Source organism: Lissotriton helveticus, chromosome 5_1, assembly GCF_964261635.1.
Source record: "Lissotriton helveticus chromosome 5_1, aLisHel1.1, whole genome shotgun sequence".
NCBI lineage: Eukaryota > Metazoa > Chordata > Amphibia > Caudata > Salamandridae > Lissotriton > Lissotriton helveticus.
In genome coordinates, this window is record NC_136065.1 from 1,712,535,898 (window position 1) to 1,712,543,453 (window position 7,556).

The following is a 7,556-nucleotide window of genomic DNA, read 5'->3' on the forward strand; positions in this document are numbered from 1 at the left end:
AGCAAGAATCTCCCTGACCTCCTGTCTGCCAAGGAGCATGATTCGTCAGTGGAGGGTGTCAACCTCTCCCCTAAACTGAGCCAAGAACAGCAGAGCAACGGTTACCAGTAACTGGGGCAGTTCTCTTCTCTGTTCTCCCTCGCCCTTGGACTCACACACCTGTAAGTTTATGACATAAATACTGGAGACAATCCACCTGTTAAAAATAAGATTTACTTGTTGTCAGACAAGAATAGGACAAGTATAAGGAGGAGGTCTCCAATACACTGGTGTTAGGGGTGATTGAGTTGGCAACGTTTCCAAGAATGATACTTGCACAATTATTGTCAGGTAGCCTGAACCCATGTATATCCAAAAAGAGTAAACAAATATCTGAGAGACTATTGGATCAAATCCACATTGTTCACTGATGGTGGCTTCATACTACCTATACAGTATTGCATGCATATTACATTTCTACTGTTCACTAATATTTCCCTAAATTACTTGCCTGTTTTAACAATTCTAAACAATTCAATTGACATTTGAATGTATTAACCAAATTAAAATAATTTAGAGTTCCTACCTGTAGTGGTCTTCTTTCTTCAACGCTTGGCGACTTTCAAATAATGTCACCAAGAGTCAACAGTACTCTAATAATCCATAAAGGCGATTGATCCAGTCCATCCAGCTAGCGTCCGATCTCTGTTCTAGATGGTGCGGAAACAACTCTGAGGAAAGTTCTGCTCAACCACCTTCAGGGGTGGGTCGATGCTCATAACATCCTGACTGAAGTGCAAGCTGGGCTTAGGCATTGCATTGGGCCCGTTTATCAGACTCTTCGGTTTGATATGATCTCCTATAAGTTTTAGGTGGTGAGGAAGAAATTGCTGTACCTAATATTTGTAGACTTAAAAGCAACTTTTGATTTGTGCAGATCATTGGTGGATCTGGGTGTTGACTCCTTGCTAATAATGGCTATAAAGCCTCCGCATATTAATAACATGGCCACCCTTCCCAGTCAAAAACGGGGTCCGGCAGGGGGGTGTGTTGCCTCCCTTGCTATTTAGCCTTTTTTTAAATGATGCAGCTTACCATTTGCTGGTAAACCCCATAGACATTCCAACTGTAGCCGGAAGGTTGGTGCCAATCCTACTATACGCAGATGACACAGGTTTGATGGCACAAACAGAAAACACTACCCATAGGCTAATAACATGTTTTGTGGAGTATTGTGACAATAAGTCATTAACCATCAATGGTAGTAAAACAAAGTGTGTGGCATTGAGGCCCTACTCTTGTTTTAAGCGAAAGCTTTTGGTCAAAGGTATCCTCTTGGATATTGTCAAACAGTTTGACTATTTGGGTATTCTATTTACAGAGAATTTGTGATGGGATAGCCAATTACAGAAGGCCCGCTAGTGTTGAGACAATTAACTGGAGAAGTTTTAAAGTTTAGACATTGGACCGGTGCCAGAAGTATTAGTGGTATTTTACAAATATATAAGCAAAGGGAAGTGGCCGCCGTACTGTATGGTGCGGAAATATGGGGATTTGGGAATGTCTGCCCACTCCAAGTTGTTGAGAATTATTTCCTCTGCAATTTGCTGGGGCTTGGGCCAGGTACCCCCCTAGCGGCACGGTATGAAGAGCTTAATATTATCCCTGTATCAAAGACTATTGCTCTCAGGCCAATTCTCAATTGGGTGAGATTGGTAAGAAACCCCAAGACCACAGCTTTTTTAGAAGCTCTTGAGGAAGTTACAGCGAGTTGGTCCTGTCGGGGCTATCCATGGTCATCACATGTACAAAAAATGCCGAGGGAATTGCAGTTGATATCTCTGTGGGATGCTCCTGGAAGTGTTAGACAGGGTATTGCAGTTATGATTAAAGAACGGTACCACAAATATATATGCAGATAAATAATTCTGGGGGCTAAAGCTGGGATCTTTTACGAGAAAATACTTCAACAACACCTATTGCCTTTCATGTCTATAATATCTGGAAATGCTATACCCTGAATTAAAGTGAACATTGTTATTAAGATTCCGGATAGGCATCCCCCTAACTAGGGACTTCCTGATACATATACATATGTTTGATGGCCGACTCGATTACTGTGAGTGTAGTGTTTGTGGTCTGGATAATCAAACCCATTTTATGCTATTTTGCAACAAATATGGAGCTGCCCAGAGGAGATGACTTTTCCCCCTTATTAAACACTGTGGGGTCAGATGTCTTAAACCAGCAATGGCGTTATGTATGTATTAAACCAGATAATATGAATGTGGAAACCTCTGTAGCTTCATATCTGTGGGTTACGTGGCCCTGACTGAAAGAGTTGCCCTAGAATCTAGGTAGTTAAGCTTTATGAACCTTGTTGTTTCTATCACAGAACACATTATAATTGTATGTATAAGTTGAATAATTTTTCACTACTTCAATGCACTGCACTGCACTTTTACTTCCTAGGTGGGTGGATAAACTGTTTACAACTGGAAAATACACAACTCTTATCTTTCTATATTTCCTTTTTAGGAGGTAGCCTCTGACTGCAAATGTACCTTTCTCATTGCACTTGCACTTTACTGTGTCCGAACAAATTATAAATGTATGTACATGTCGCTTAATTTTGCACTACTTCATTGCACTGCACTTTTACATCCTAGGTGGGTGGACAAACTGTTTACAACTGGAAAAAAAGTCAATTTTTTTCAGTTTAGTTCAAAAACCTTTATTTCAGTCAGTACGACCATAAAAGTATGTATACATTACAATCAAAAACATTACATTGCTTGATTAAAAGCACCCGACCAAAGATATAAAAATAGAGAAGTTACATAAATGGGAACATAAAAAAATTCGCTACATGGGCCAATAATTGATTGATTTAGGAGAAAGTGCAAGTGCAATGATAGGCACAATCAATTCAATTGGGAGGATTATCAAATACATAACACATATAAAAGTAAACCCGAAGGGGGTTATGGATGAGTAACACATTAAAAATAATCAATTTATAATTAAAAGTTATTAAAACGATTGAAAGGAATATAAAAAACTGATCCTCTACCGTTGTGACATTAAGAAAGGTCTATACCCTAGGAGCTTGGGCGGTTGATAATGTTTTGGGTTTTTCTTTTTCAATGAAAGCTCAGCGCCTGTGCCACATTGTGTTTAGAAATCGAGACACAGCAAAAACGATGGGTTTCGAAGTGTTGTGCTTCAGAACTCTGAATGCCACCTGGCAGTGCACAAACCGCATGTTCCTGCAGAGCCGTATGAGCCAGCTCCGCCTTGCCGCTTTATACCCAGGGCAGAAAAATAAGACATGCAACTCTGTCTCTTCCTCGTGGTTGCATGCTGGACAACTCCGTTGGGCCGATCCAGACAATTTAGAGGTGAAGGGTACTGAATCTGAACTGGAGGTATAATTTTCTTGCTGGGAACGGTAGAATCTCATCCAGAAAGGGTTCTAATTTATACTCATCTTTTAGAGCATGAAATGCTGCTATCAGAACACCTAGATTCAAGTTCCCATGAATGACCTCTAGTTTTTGAGATCAATAGATTCTCACCAGATCAGCTCGTGAAACTGTAGGGAAAGTTTCTTCGGGGTTACTCCAGAGGGTTGGTTTGCCTATCCTTGTACACTCTTCCTTTATGTGTGCAAACCAGGGAATTTTTTTCCACCCCTGGGAGACTAAATAGCTCTTTGGTTTCTGCCTGGTATTCTGTCAATTCCGTTGTCACCCACATCCTGCGCCAAAATGTTAGTGGTCGTAGGGTAACTTCTTCTTCAATCGGCCTAACACCTAAATCTAACCGCAGGGGGATTAGCGGAGTACCTGGCGGGAGGCTCAGGATTTGTCTTAGAAAGGTGTTTTCGACTTTGCTTAGGAGGCTACAGGAACAGTGTTCCCAAAGTTCAGCCCCGTACAATGTGGCTCCCCTTGCCTGTGCCCTATAGATTTCAATGATTGACCCAGTAGGTTTATAGGTCGATTCCCTCCTCATTTTAGCTATCCCACCAGAAGTCTGTGCTAATTTGAGCTTAGCTTTGGCTATTTGTGGCCCCCAATCCATATTTTCGGAGAGAGTGATCTCCAGATAGTCAAATACAGCTACCATTTCCAGTGCTATACCATTTAGGTGGGGACTTGGGCGTGCTTTCTTGGCCGGATTGACAATCATAAACTTGGTTTTCATGGTATTAATCTCCAGCCCCCTGTTATGACAAAAAGTGACAAAACTGTCCAGTATCCTCTGGATTCCCATTGGTGACTTGGACATCAAAAGGGTGTCGTCAGCAAACATCAAAGCTAGAACCTTTGAGTTTGCTAACTTGGGGGCATCATTATCCTTCACCTCTGTAAATTGGGTAATAAGTGCATTGACAAAGAGGCAAAACAGATTAAATCGGCTGAGTAAGGGTTTTTTCTTGGTAGGAGAGCACTGCTAAGAATTGGCACAATACAATCAGTTAGTCACTGTTAGGGATTAGGTGCAAGACAAGGGGGTGGAGGGGAAAGCCCTATACCCCTCCAAACAGTGTCAACCTAGGTCGGCACTGTTTACAAAGAAACTGCCCTACCCCCACACACACTAGAAAATTATATAGACATATTAGTGCTGACTTTAGACAGCAAGGACAAAGCTCATAAAATAAACACTAATAATTGAAGGTCCTTTCAAATTTCTCGTAGGTAGGTGGTGTCTTTAATGTTCATACAAGAGAACCAGCCGACACGTGTTTTGTCGCATGTGGGACAATCTTCCCGCGACTCCTCAGCGCTGTTAGCGCTGTTGGTACGTAGTGGAAGTCGCTCTGTCGGTGATAATTCTGACCCAACAGATCCCTTGACTTGTCGAAGTAGGTTAAGGTAAAGTGGTGATGTGTGAATCTTGCTAACGGGGCAATGGTCCCGATATAATGCGCAAGTGAATCGTAGGACACTCTCGGATCTGTCAAGTATTGATAATGAATCCAGTGGAAGAATGAGTCAGAATTCCGACCACACAGAGCGATATTTAAACGGTCTTTGGAAAATGTAATGGTTGGAGCTCGAGAAAAATACGTGCCGATATGCACGTTGGAAGCGTAGCGGGCAACAGTAATTGAAATAGTTTTTGTCAATTCTGTACCTGTCTGACGTGTTCGTCTGTAGCGTTCAATCACTCTGTGTGCCTAATACTACTAGTACTACTAAGTGCGGGGGTACGCCAGTATCAAAGAGGCAAAACAGGATTGGTGTAAGCACACGCTGTCTCAACCCTCTGTCAACTGGGAGTCTAGTAATTACCTCTCCCCCTTTCCACATCTTACTCGGGCGTAGTTGGCCTCATGGAGCTTAATAAGCATACTTATGAGGTAAAAGGGAATCCCCAATTCTCTTAATACCCCCCATAGTTTAACTCTGGGCACCAAGCCAAAAGCCGTTTTCAGGTTCACGGAGACCAAATAGAGGCTGCCACCCTCTATTAACACAGTTTTCCAGGAGATAAGTTGTAGTCTATAGATTTGGTCAACGGTCTTCCTGAACCCTGCTTGATAGGGTCTTATTATGTCGTTGTCTTGCATTCACCCTTGTATGCGATCTGAAAGCACTTGTGCAAACAGTTTTTGAGTGACGTCGATCAAACTGATCGGTCTGTAGTTTGCAGGAAGTAGAGGCGAGCCCTTCTTAAAAACTGGGACAATTTCTGCCGCCGGCCAAGTGTCAGGGATTGGCATGCCGTTCATTATGGCATTAAATAGTACGCACAGATAGGGGCCCCAGATTGTTGGTTCTTCTCGGAACAGGCCCCCAGGTAACCTATCTAAACCAGGCGCTTTACCAGCGGGTAATTTCTTAATTGCTTTGGTGACTTGAAGGAGTGTAATCCCATCAGGCACCTCAGCAAAATACTCGGGAGCGAGGGTGGTTAGCTCACCTACCTGGACAGTGTCAGCCCTTAAATCCCCTTGGGTGGCGGTGTGACTAGAGAAATCCAAACCAGGGTCTATTTCCATAGCATATAATGCCTGGAAATGGTCAGCCCACTTTTCCGCTGGAATATTTGGTTCAGAGGCTAAAATGCCTTCCCTGCTACCTGTTCTAACTATGGCCCAGAATTCCTTCATGTCCCGGTTCTGTAGAGCAGTTTTGATGTCCTCCCATTTGTTCACTTCCCAAGACTGCATTGCTTGAGAGACCGCCTCTTTATATAGAACCCTCCTCGTTTTTATTAAAAGCCTATTTTTAGCATTAATGGCCGCTATCAGCGCCCGTTTTGCTTTGCGACAACTTTCATTAAACCACAACTGGGTTACAGTTTTTTTTTTGTGGCGCATTGTTGGATAAAATATGTCTGCTAATTTAGTTACCAGATTCTTATGGAGTTCTTCAACTTGATTGCAGGAGGTTAGGTGGTCCCAGTCAGTTACTATGGTGCTAAACTCTTGCAATGCTGGAACTACTACTTTATATAATGCACCCAACTTCTCAGGTCTCTGTCTCATTGCCCACCACTAAATTCGTCTTCTATTGTTGGAGGGTGTTAACCTGTTCTCTGGCGGGGGGATTACTGACAGGGGAAATATCTGAGTCCGGCACCTTCAATACCAGTACTAACGCGTTATGGTCACTATCATGTCGTGAAAGAACGGCAAAATCAAGGACCCTGTGCCATAATATGGACTCCACTAAAATATAATCCAAGAGAGAGGCTTGGCCAATTCTATTGAATGTCAGTTTCCCTGGCCTGTCAGAGATTGTTCAGCCATTACAAGCTCTCAGCGAATGATTTAGAAAGATGGCATTTATTTGGAGTACAGGGGGGACCGGGACTTAATCAGTTGAATTTGTGGTTCAGGGATAGCCCACTGGGAGTCCTCCTCATTGGTAATTGAATCGTGAGCACCAGGAAGGGGCTCGAATTGACAATTAAATTCACCCCAACAATTAATCTCGTATTAGGCGGCACATTGGTGATAAAATAGTTTACGGTATCATGGGTTGGTGATTCCTTGCTCATGCTTGTTGGTCGGAAGTAGACATTATTAAGGGCAAACTTCAGCTTAGTGGGGAATTTAAGCATTACACATTGGACGTCATTCGAGGAAGTAAAAAGAGGACTAGCTAGGCAGCCCACAAGTGAGCCAACCCAGATCGATAAGCCTCCAGATGGTCTGCCCCTCTAGTAACAGCTGGAATATTAAATTTTGCAAAGCCCACCATTGTGCATTCATCCCCAGATGTAATACTGGTCCACGAAGAGTCCCCATTCAGGGAAGGAGAGGTTACCCTTAATACCAGCCACGTTCCAAGAGAGGATCTTCAACTCATTAGCTGCCCATAATATTTCCTCCTGGCAATCAATGCCAGATGGGATTAAAATTGGTGTATTAACCCCCAGTGCAGTAATATTAGGGTGAGTGGAAGGGTTAATGAATGTGAGTTCCGAAGAATAGCCTGGACTCACATAGCCCTTACCCTCCTGTGCAGTGGGTACAACCAGAGCCCCGGTTTCTGTTGTTAACTTTGGTGCACTGGTCTGGGTTGTGCCCCCATGATCTAACTCAACTCGTCCACTTA